This window comes from Caloenas nicobarica, chromosome 13 (assembly GCF_036013445.1).
Source record: "Caloenas nicobarica isolate bCalNic1 chromosome 13, bCalNic1.hap1, whole genome shotgun sequence".
NCBI lineage: Eukaryota > Metazoa > Chordata > Aves > Columbiformes > Columbidae > Caloenas > Caloenas nicobarica.
The window spans coordinates 11,413,145-11,425,044 of record NC_088257.1 but is presented as its reverse complement, the minus strand read 5'-3'; the positions used below and the strand labels follow the sequence as shown (position 1 = coordinate 11,425,044).

Below are 11,900 nucleotides of genomic sequence, written 5' to 3'. Positions count from 1 at the left end.
TGAGGGAGCTGGGTCTGTTCAGCCTGGAGAAGAGAAGCCGAGAGGGGTGGATGTCAAGAGAACGGACCAGACTCTGTTCAGTGGTGCCCAACGACAGGATGAGGGGCAACAGGCACAGACTGAAACACAGGAGGTTCCATCTGAATATGAGGAGAAACTTCTTTACTTTGAGGTGCCAGAGCCCTGGACCAGGCTGCCCAGAGAGGTTGCGGAATCTCCTTCTCTGGAGATGTTCAAACCTGCCTGGACGCATTCCTGTGCGATCTGCTCTGCTGACCCTGCGTTAGCAGGTGGGCTGGACGGGGGGATCTCCAGAGGTCCCTTCCAGCCCCGGCCAGTCTGCGATCCTGTGGTGCCGTGTCCCAGGGGACAGGCCGAATGCCGGGTCCTTCCAGCTGCAGAGGAGAATGGAAGTGGGACACACGTGCTGGAAGGCAGCTTTCCTGCTCCCCAACCAGTCTGCGATTCTGTGACTATTTTGTTTCATCTCTAGGAGGAACGAGAGCTTTAACAGCAAACTCATGGGTGTTTGAACTGCTCCTGTAACCCGAGCTTTCCCTCCAAGCAGGGTTGCTCGGACTGTGTGTTCTCAGTTCCCATCCTGCATAGCATGACACCAACTGGCTCAATGCCCCATGTGAGTGGGGCAACGTAACAGCAATCGATAGAGAATGATGGATACAGAAGGCAGAACCTGCGACCCCACGGCAGTGCTGGGGGGGTGAAGCGGCAGCACCGAGTCTGGGCTCCAGCAGAATCTGCGGCAGGGGACGCTCGGCCGTGGCTGGTGCCGCGGAGAGGCAGCGAGACTCAGCCGGGGGATGTCGGCGATGCCGCTGGAGCTGCCGCGGGGCTCCGGGGGCTGGGACTGGCTGGGCGCACCCACGGCAGGAGAGAGAACTTGGTGTTCCCGGAGGAGACGGTCATGAGCTCTCCTCCTGACAGGGGCTGTGCGAGGTGAGCCGGCGATCATGTGTCTGTGTGATGATGTTAGCAGTAAATTCAGCAATGTAATCACCGCAGCATCCAGAAAACGCTGATGTTAATGCCCAGAATTGATTTCCTTTTTAACTCTCCAGCTAGACTGGGACACAGCACTTGCTAGCCAATATTTTTAATGTATTGTTCCTCCTTTGCTGCAATTCCCTTAATTTTCCTGAAACAAAGGGGAAAGCTAATTCCCTTTTGCCTAGGCACGGGCAGGGGAGTGAGCCACAGGCATCCGAGCGCCACAGCATCGTTCACCTCTTGCGTGATTACCCAGGGGTCTGCAGAAGGGGAGGTGATTATGGTCATTATTGTCTGTGCGGCTGAGTACAGAGCAGCCCCGGGATGATCTGAAGCAGCTCCCGTGTCGCTGTGTCCCCGTGTCGCTGTTGGCCGCGCGGAGCTCCTGAGCAGCTCACTGCAGAACCACCGTTGCTTTCTTCTCTCTCTGCAAATGTGACTCAAACATTTATCATTAAAAATAGCGGCCTTGTAGCTGGAGTTAGGAATGAGCCTACACCCGGGAGGTACACGCGTCTTCTGGACTCTGTGCTGAACGTAACGCCTCTGTTTATGTGCTGCAGCCTGGACATTCTGTTCCAGCCAGTCCCTCGTTTTCTCACGGGCTGCGGGAGCAGTTACAGGCTCTGCGCACCGACCTGCCTGTGTACAACAACCTCATCTCTGTTATTGCTACGGGCAACTCTAAATACTCTGGTGCTCGCGTTTTTGAAAACTGTTGCTAGAGCTCGCTGGAGATGCTGCTTTACTGGAATTTATGCTTTTCAGCCCTGACAGTCGAAGAACCACAAGTTCAAATCCTGGGGGAAAGGAGGAGAAACACGAGCAGTGTTTGGATGCGGTAACGCCAGCAGCACCGCGCAGCTCCCACCCAGCAGAGCAGGGGTTCACTGCTCACCCCGGGCGTGCACTTCTATACTGTCCCTAACATGAAAACATTATTTTAAATATATTTCCTCCAGGTTTCAGCTGCAAGTGTGCCAGCTTTGTCAGAGTGACTGCAGGACACGCAGCTTGCTCAGCACTGAGATGTGGCGGTGTCAGATCCTGCCCTGACGTGGAGCTTCCCACGGAGCCACAGATCCCCACGGGGGATTCCAGCGGAGGGGCTGTGAGTCGGAGGCGCTGGGGCTCTCCTGTCCCCCGAGGGACACTGCTGGGCAGCGTTTTCTGCCAGGACCCCGGCTGCTGCCCGCCCTGCAAGGCTGGACACGTCGTGTGGCCTCTGGGAATGAAGAGCTTCATGTAAACCGTCACACACTTGGGTCTCGTGCAGGTCCTGTGCTCTCCTCAGCCTCCTCCGAGGAAGCACAGTAGCAGGAGGAAGCACATTGCTCCCCTTTCTTTGTTTATTTTCATTACCAAAAATATTTGTGCAGCGGCAGAATTTGATTTCTAAGCCTCTGCCTGTTCCAGCTGTTTGTTCGCAGCTGGAGCTGAAGGCATCTGCTCCGAGGGTGGGGAGTCACTGAGCTCCTGCGAACCAGCCGCAACAGGGCGTGGAGAGCTCTTAGCGCAATCAATCACTGGTAATTACCGCGCAGAAGAAAAAGGTGTAGAAGCAAGACAGACGACAGTAAGTAGCTGGTCCTGTGCTTTGAGACGTTCCTACTGAAGGAAAGGCTGCCTGAAGAACATCACAGGGCTTTGCGAGGCTTTGCCACAAGCCGGCATCTCCTGAGCAAGCTCGGAGGACGGCACAGCGACACGGGCTCCTTCTCCAGCTGTGACGTTCACACACGTCAGCTTGACGCCAGCGCGGTCGCTTCCTCGGCCTGGCACCGGTTGCTCAAAGCCCCGGTGAGTTTGGGCAATGCCCAGTCTGTGGGCAGAGCAGCTTGTGCCCACCGGCACCACCAGAGCCCCGCGGGGCTCGATACCCGGTTCTGGTGGCTTGCTCAGGCTGGGGCTCGGGTGCTCTGGTCCTGCCGCAGATACTCGCTGTTGTTGCAAGGCCAGGTTTGCACCAAAGCTCCGTCCTGGAGCCTGGCAACGAGATGGAGCCAGCTGGTGGGCGCTCAAACACCCAGGAGGCATCCGGGACCTGGCAGCAGGTCCTTATCGCACCATCTCAAAGGAAGTATTTGGGCCGTAGGTTGGTCCCGGGTTTCCAAAGCAGCACAGGAGATAAGCAGGTGCCTGTTTCTTGTGACACGGCTGCTCTGCCAGGCCCGGGCAGGGACAGGAGCCTCCAGTCTGCCCCAGTCCGGGTGCTGGTGGGGGGTGCCGGGGTGATCCACGTCTCGCTCCCCAAGCTCCTTTGGGCTGTTTGCTGTTGTTTGCTGTTGTTTTCCTTTGGTGACAGCTTTTCTGTAGATACGTCTTGTCAGAAACGAAGTTATAATCCAAGAAAAGTCTCCAACTTTTATTATCTTGGGGTGGTGGTGGTGGTAGGAGGGAAATGTTCTGCCCGGGCTCATCTTTCTCCCATTATAAAATCAGCACCTTGTGTGATCAAGAGGGAGCCGCTTCCTCCCACGTCGGTCCCAGCTCTGCCCCGGGGTCCCGTGGCCAGGGGTCCCCCGTGGGGCCGCAGGTGCTGGGGCCGTCTCTGGCCCCGCCAGGTTTTAGCCCATAAAGATGTTGTTCAATGCTGGTATTTTTTTGTTTCAAGATTTCATCTTTCCTGCACTTTATAACCAGCTGCGAGAGAGGAACTTTCTCCAACCACGGTGTCTTTGGCTGCTCTTGCTGTTCAGTTTGTAACCACCATAACCAGAGCGCCTGTTTAATCTGGAACTCGCCTTTTCTTCTTCGTTAACTCCTCAGTGTGAGTTTTGGTGTCTCTGGTGGGACAGACCCAGCTTTCTTTCTTAGGGAAAACCACCGAGGAGGAGCAGGGAGCTGCAGGGATGCCCCGCGGGGTTGGGGCGATGCGGTCCGTGAGATGCTGGGGCTGCCCTGTTGTTTCCCTCTCGAGCAGGACGGGCTGAAGTCGCAGCTCTGGGACACGCGTGCGTCGCTCCTGGCATCGCCCGCGCTGGGTGGGACAGCTGAAGGTGGAGTTTGTCCCAGCCTGTTAATGGAAAACAAATGTTTGCCTTGAGCGCCGTAGAAAATGAAACCCGTGTTTCTTATGGGAGTGTGTGCAGTCGGGCTGAAAAAGATGGGTGAGAGCATTTCCTTGAGAAGTGAGAGTCTGACTTCCTGAAGGCATCTGATTTTAGCTTTCTTGGCTAATAGGATGAATTTCTAGAACGTCTCTGCTGTCACTAAAAGAAAGGCGGTCTATAAACGGCCCAGCACCAGCACAGGAGGCAGGGAGGCAAAGCCCAAGTCTGCACAGGGGCGATCATGAAAAGTCACTCAGTCGGCTCCCGGCGCTGATTCTGGACCAGTGGTGGGATCACTCTGGAGCAAACACCCGCCTTTCGAGGCTCTGGTGTGGGGGTTGCAACACTTTTTCACGCTACAAAAGTGTTTATAAACAGGGACTTTTGGGAAGGGGGTACAAACAGGTTCGTGCGTTTGATTTTCCTGCCAGAGATGCTTTTTGCTTTGGAGAACTTCGATGCATCTGAAAAGAGTACATTCAGCGATTCTTCTATAATTACTTCAAAATTACAGCCACGAGCAATTATATTTTTCAATAGCTTATTGAGTGCACTGAATCCTAAGAAATTAACTACCCCATTTTCAAGGAGTAGATTTATTAATAGCAGCTGTAACTAGAAATCTTGTCTAATTTTGATCACTACCGAAAGAGCAGAAAGAATAGGGGCTCCTGTTTCCATGTATTAACAATATGACTGATAAAATTTGTGGGAGACATTCTTGGTGAACAAGATAATTACAGCTGTGTTGCTCGTGCTGCAATAATTAATGATCGTGTGCTTTATTCTCCAAGCTTGTTTTTCTTGTACAACTCCAACAGTTTAAATAAAGGCCTCGATCTCTGTCATTTCGCATGACATTGTTCTGAAGCTGGTTAGGCTGTAAAAGCCATCAGCCTGGAGGCAAATTTATTTTTCAAAATACGGTTTAAATCTGCAAACCATTTTTAAAATTATGGGTTAGTGAAAAGGAGGCCCTTCCCACGGAAACAGATGCAGGTTTTTAAGAACTGTAGGCTTGAACTGATTCAGTATTAACACCGAGAGCCCCGTCCTGGGCTGGTGAGAACCTCCACTGCTCCTGGCAACCGCAGCTCTTCACAGCTATGAATTCAGAATCCTATTTTTAGGGTGAAAATAATCCTTAACCTAAACACAACCTGTCAGATATGCTGCAGTCGACTGTCGCATCCTCGTCTGTTTTTTCCCAGGCTTGTTTGCTGGGAAGCTGCCGACCCCGCGGGATCAGGTTCCCTCCGGACTTGGGCAGGACTTTGTCCAGTGCAAGTCATCAGTCTCGGAAATACGGGGTGAATTCCCTCTTTTTCAGAACGTGTATAGTGGAGGCAGTTTTAGAGGAAATGTCTTCCGTCAGCAGTGTCCATCCTCTGCCTTCATCGCTTACACTCAAAGCATGAGAGCTCATTAAGTGTTTCTAACTAATTTGTAAGCAGCTATTTCCTCTCCAGCCTGGCAGCTAAAGATGCGGCTGAGCCCATTACTGGAGCATGTGGTGGTTCTGCCATCTCAGCAAGGAAAACCCTTTTGTCAACAGAACCTTAACCCCGTCCTTGCCCACGGTGTCACCAACAGGTTCACGGGCTGGACCCCTTCGCTGGGCTGTGTGACAGTCACCGCACTGTCACCTGTGCGGGGTCTCTGGCACCTGTCCCCACTCACAGCAAACCAGTGCCAGAGCCCCGGAGACACCAGCAACTGCTGGTGGTTCCCATCCCAGCCATGGGTCCCCGCCGAGCTCTGCTCTCTCGGTTTCTGACTGCAATAGTCTTCTGCCAGCTTTGGTTGCAGATTCGTTACCATTTGTGTGCACATCCTTGAAACCACAACTGGGAAAAATGCTGGGGTGGTTCCTGCCGCCTCGAGGTCTCCTTATCTGTGAGCCCTCAAACTGGTTCCGTTTCTCTTGGTACCTTCTTATGAAGTACAGCAATTTGTAATACCCTCCTGGAGACGAGCTCAGTTAGTAGTTCACAAAATAGCAACTGTTTATATAAAAGAAAACATTTCTACTGCAAAGGCATTCATTGCCTTGGATGCAATGAAACCCAACTGTTGAAACCAACAACTTTCTTGTTGGTTGGTTGGTTTTCTTGTTGAAAACCCAACTTTCTTCCGGAAAGAACCTGCCCACTGGCCAAAGCTCTGAGGAAAATATTAATCACTAAAACCGTTTGAAAAACTCAGATGTTGCGGTATGTACTGGTAGCATCCGTGGCTTTTGCCTTGCTGGCCCGGCACTGAGAATATTGCGAACGGCACGGTGGGGAGCTGCAGCGCACCTGCGACTTGTCAAAACACACACAGCCCCCTGCAGCTTTCCAGAAAAGTCAAAGTTTGCTGGTTGAAGTTGCACAGTCATTTCATATGCAGTTGTTAAAAATAATATTTCCTTGACAAGATTGTTCTTGGTGTCACGGTGTTTCTAGAACTCAGTTTGCTTCCTATAGGTCTCTACGTGAATTTCAGTGTGCAAATACATCTCCAGACACAGCTCTGCCGATACCCCATGGCGGCCTCCATCACCTCTTCAGTATTTCAGACTGGGGGACGCTTGCATTGCAGCTGTCACCAAGGTTAAATGAAATGCCTAAAAATCCAAAGAAATTGCTTCTGCTTCAATATCATCACTGTTGTCCTACCTGATAGATTTTTTCCTGATTTTTAAATTCACAGTATTATAGTAAGGAATTAAAGAAAAGCAGCCCGTTTGCTCTGAGCAAAAGCAATTACTTCCACGTGGGGTAAGTGATTCTAGGTAAGTGATATTTTGTGTACTTGGGTGGTATCTGGTTTTATTGGGCGGTGCGCTGAGCCACGCACTCGATAACTTGCATCACCGTATGATTCATACGCTCATCTGACCTTCATCTCGCTGCTGTTCTGCTTTTATTTCCTTTGCTCCCTACAAGTTGCAGCAAAGGAAGTTCCTCCTGTGCTTCACACACAAAGCTTCCCTTCATTCCAAGAAGACTGTGAACGGTTGCGCTTTGAGCATTTAAAAACCCAACTGGTACAATCAGCTATTTGAAAAGCACAGATGGAGCGACACGTCCCTCTCCCCTCACACGTACCCCCCACACTGTAGGCGGTTGGGACTTGCTGTATGTCGGCCATACCCTCCCCTCCGGGGTGAAATCCCTCTTGCGAGACCCCGCAGACCCTTGTGGGGATGAGAGGGCTTGCGGGGAGTGTCCTTCCCCGTTTTGTGTGCTGTTCTTCCAGGAGGAGCCCAGCTCTGTGCACTGGTTCTTGCTGGTCCTGTGCCTTCAGCCCTGCTCAGCGAGGCTGCTCCTCCTCCAGTCCCTCCCCTGCAACTGAGGGTGGATGGATGGACAGACATCATCCCTGGATGTCTTGGCTTTTTGATGCACGAAGGGAAAGGAGAGTCCGTCACTCTCTCAGCAGGAACACCTTGGTTTGCCGCAGCAGAGCTTCTGGGCTGTGGGACGAGGCCACCCCAGGCTCTGGGATGCTGCTGTGAATCCATGTCCCCTGCCACCACATCGACCGTGCCACAGAATTACTGTGTGACATGACCAGGCCCTTCAAGGAGGGGAGGAAGGGAGGGAAACCACACCAAGTGGAAGAAGAGTCATCTGCAGATCCTTTTAAAGTTAAAAATAGACAGGATTTTGTCTGCAGAAGGCTGTTCTGCTGTGCTGCGGACATCATGCGAGCACGCCGTACGCTTCTGCATTTGAAGACTAAACCCGACAACGCTGAAAACAGGAACTTTCTGGATATTCTGCATGCCTGAGATTTAATAGCTCATTAGCTCTGTAGGGTCATTAAGAGCCGGAGATCATAAGGAATAATAAGGATGTATGTCATCGTGTGAAGACAGATGATAAAAGCAACCGTCTCTGACACCTAGTGCTTCGATGTGAGGGGACCCAATTTACCAGCGCGGAGGAGCTGAGCGCTTGCTAACTCACTAATGTCAGCGGGAGCTGTCTATATGCTCTTCATCAGAAAAATCAGGCCGACAGCATCGAAAAGTGCCTAAAACCAGAGGATGATATAGGGACTTTTGTCCTACATAACTGTGCAATGAGTTCACTGAGCACTCCTGGCTCCCAGGCCTGATCCAAGTCTACTAAACTGCGCAACATTTCTTCATAATCAAATTATAGTTTATACACACACAGACACGCAAACACACAGACGTGTATCTTCCTAAAAACGTACAAAATATACGCACACAGCGAAAAGCTGAGGTGATTCTGGCTGAATTGTTGCACTGGTCTCGGCTATGCCAGCAATGCCCACAGTTGCAAATTACCCTGACACCGACACTTGCAGTAAGAAAATGGTAAGAATTGGGAGTCTTCCCCAGCCTTGGTCTTGATTCAAATGCTGTGATAGGTCTCATAGGCTTTCACAAATAAGTAGGATGTATTTGATTGCATACAGCAGAGAAATAGCATGTCAGGTGTTTATTATAAATTTCTTAATCTAGTTGATTGCCAGTTAAGAAAAAGTCTAGGCTGCAGGCCTGTTATTTGGCAGCAGAGAGGTCGTTTGTCATTTTTCCACATGCTCAGAGAATTGCTGCATTTACTTAAAAAAAGAGGGGAGGACTGAAATCCTATTTGCTCTAATCTTTATCATATTTAAACTGGCTGCTCTCTGCAGGCGTGCTCTGTTCTTTTACTCGCTCAACATTGTCAGCCCAAGTGTTGGCAACTTACAATTGTCATAGATACACAGAAAGATAATATTATGTTATGCAAGTGTTTGGCTTTTTGCCTCTGACAATAACTACTTGGTAAAAAAATACAAATACCTCTGCGTGTTCTCTCTGGGTTACAACAGGTCATCATCACAAAAATCCCCACTATGAAATCTTGCAACTTATAGTTGTACAACTTCAAGCAGGCCCCAAAAATTAATGAAAGAGATACCAGAAAATTTGGAATAAGGTACGTTGAATTGGCTCCTGATGCCAGATGACTGGTGGGGAGTTTCCCATGGCGAGAGTGTTCCTTTTTTTTTTTTTTACACTTTTTAGTCTTCATCTACATCCAGCCCATTCTCTTACTCTCCCTTTTCTAATGGTTTTCAGCATGAGGTTTCCTACAACAGCTGAAGAAAATCTTTCAGTTAAAGTTTTAATCTGATTATAACAACAAAGAAAATGCAAATGGGGTAGTCACTAGACTCCAGATTGCCTCCTGTCAGGGCAGGTTTTCCCCCGCCACCCTCATCTTTAATTTTTTCAGGCTAGAGCCTGGACATCTGTATGCTGTTGCTGGATACCTCTGATATCTAGACAGGGCCATATGTTCTTTCAGCTTTTGCCAGCAAAGTGCTGGGGCTGGAATCAAATATCTGTAGGTTGTGCGTAGTAACAATAAAATGGCAAAAGACAGACAAACCATTTGACGAAAGAGCCTGTTTCATACAGAATGACAGAGCTGTTCCATTGCAGAGTGTGTGGGTTTGGGGCAAGAACTGCTCTGAGCAAACCAGCTGTTTTTAGTTTAGGTGGTATTTTATTACAATTTTGAATGTTTTTGTCAGTTCTTATTCTGTTTTATCAGACATTTTTGATAACGTTCTATGCTACAAACCACGCCTGTGGCAGATCGGGTGCTCTGGTGACTGGCCAGGAGTCCTTTCCGTCCTGATCCCGCTCGCTCCCATTCGGCAGAGCTCAGTGATTTCCGCAGCAGGGAGGTGGGAGGTGCGGGACGGACAGCCAGCCATTCAGCTGCACCTTCTGAGTGCAGAGAGGGACAGGAATCCCCTTCTCGAGATGTGTCTTCTCCCATTTGGCCATGGAAGGAAAATAAGGTAGATGAGAACATCCACGTAAGCAGCGCAGGACAGCCAGCACTGTTTCAATATAAATAGCTCTTACTGTCCTCATCAGCAGCTTTCAGAGAGTCAACATCAATGCACGTCTTTGTTTTCATAGAAACTTTAGTAAATGAATAGCAAATAACCTAATTCACCGTTTGCTTCACCAGGTTGCTCCTAACTTGGGGATCAGGACTCCAGAAGCCGGGCATTGCCCAATACGATGGCGGGCGTGCGATGTTCCCACTGTGCATCCCCAAGCACGAAATATTTGTTATTTCAGAATTTCCACCCATCCTCTATCAGTCGAGACGAGACGATCCCTTCAGCCGGGAGCAAAGACGTAGGAAATGGTTAATTTCCCTGCGCAGGAGCTCTGGTTCACTTTGCTCCAGGGAGCAGCTGGGACTCCTCACCCTCTCTTTGCATGTTAATATTGTCTTAAAACCCTTCAATCTTCAGGTCGACTGTGTTCACAGTACATTCACACCAGCACTCAGCACGTTAGAGACCATCAAAGACGTGTGACAGGGAACAGGAAAAGCACGGAAAATTGCCGCTGAAGGTAAAGCATAAGTAGAGAAGGCCTCATATCCGCATTTTAAAGTTGTAAAGCTTCCCATTTGTGTCAGGCTGAAAAACAAAGGTTTGGCTGTCACGATGACTTCTGTAATTGCTTATGTGTACATGGCTTTCTAGTTTTACCCTTCAGGAAAAATCTGTAGAGGAAGGAAAGCCACGCTTGTCTTGAGTTAAAGGGAACAAAGACGGGATTTTAGTTAAAGAAAAAAAAATAATGATATAGCAGAAAGATAAAGATCTCACAATTCTCATGCTTCATTTCTACATTTTACCTTTATCCTTTGCACTGAAGCTCTAGGAATATGCACAGTGCAGAACTTTGCCTCATAAGGAGCAAAATTAGTGGTACAATACCAAACAACTGTTTCATTCTTGCTTTTGATTTTGCAAAAATAATTCTCTATTTCACATTTTCTGTAACATAATTTCGGATACTGAAAATTCGATATGGAAATGCTGTTTTAGACAGGAGATCAATGTTTTTATCTGGGTAACCTGATCAGTGCTGTGCCATTTGCAAAAATGTAACTTTCCTCCAAAAGGTGCACTTGCACAAAAATACTAATTATCCCTTTGCCTCCCTGATTTCATGCACTTTTACTGAACGATCACAAACCTTCTACTCAAGAAGTTAATCATCAGAATAAGCACATATGGTAAAACAGTCTAAAGAGATTCTTCCTATTGGGGGATCCCAGAACATTTTGTTTTCCTCCACTCAGGCAGAGAATTAGTTTGTATGTCGTCCTTGCGGCGTGTTAACCACATACCCAGTTAGTAGTTGTTGCCAGTGATGAGAATGGATCTCTGAAGAGGAATTTTCTTCCAAAACTAAGAAATTTTTTTAAAAATAGCCTAAGAGGCATATGGGAGAACGACAGGAAGGAAAGGCTGTAATAAAACTCACAGGAACAAGAAATATGTAGAATAGATAAAAATACAAGTAAAAAATAGTTCAGTGCATGATGATTGTGTATCTTTCCCACTGGGAGAGGTGAGGAAGTTGAGTTTTACCCTGAAGAATCTGGGATGTACCCATGGTGGTGAAAGGCATGAGATGAAAAGACATGTTTGGGAGTGTCGGTGAACACAAGCAATTGAAGGAACATACCAGGAGGAGGAGGCGTGCGTTGTAATTTAGCTGTTCTTCTCAAATCCACGGATGTTTTAAGCAGAAACATTTATTCTCCCGAGACTGAAAATAATCTGTATAAATAGCAAGACACCTTCGATTCTCCCACGTAAGACTACAGATATTGTTATTTTTCAATAAATAAAAAACTATGTGATAAGTAACGATGCTTTATTCAGGCAGTGTGACACAATGCAGACAAAAGGGAAACAAATTTTCCCCTCTGCACAGAGGACAGTCATCCTGCTTGGCCACATCCTTTAATCCCAGCCCTGAAATTACTCATTTGTGAAAGCTTCTTA

The 11,900-nt window shown here is 48.6% G+C and overlaps 1 long non-coding RNA gene across 1 annotated transcript; it reads left to right on the top strand.

Moving 5' to 3' along the window:
- Positions 1–523: 523 nt before the first annotated feature.
- LOC135994137 (uncharacterized) lies at positions 524–11,699 on the top strand. The gene is made up of 4 exons (XR_010606964.1): positions 524–2,808; positions 6,756–6,837; positions 6,992–8,394; positions 10,055–11,699. It is a non-coding gene; the product is annotated as an uncharacterized LOC135994137 (long non-coding RNA).
- Positions 11,700–11,900: the final 201 nt, after the last annotated feature.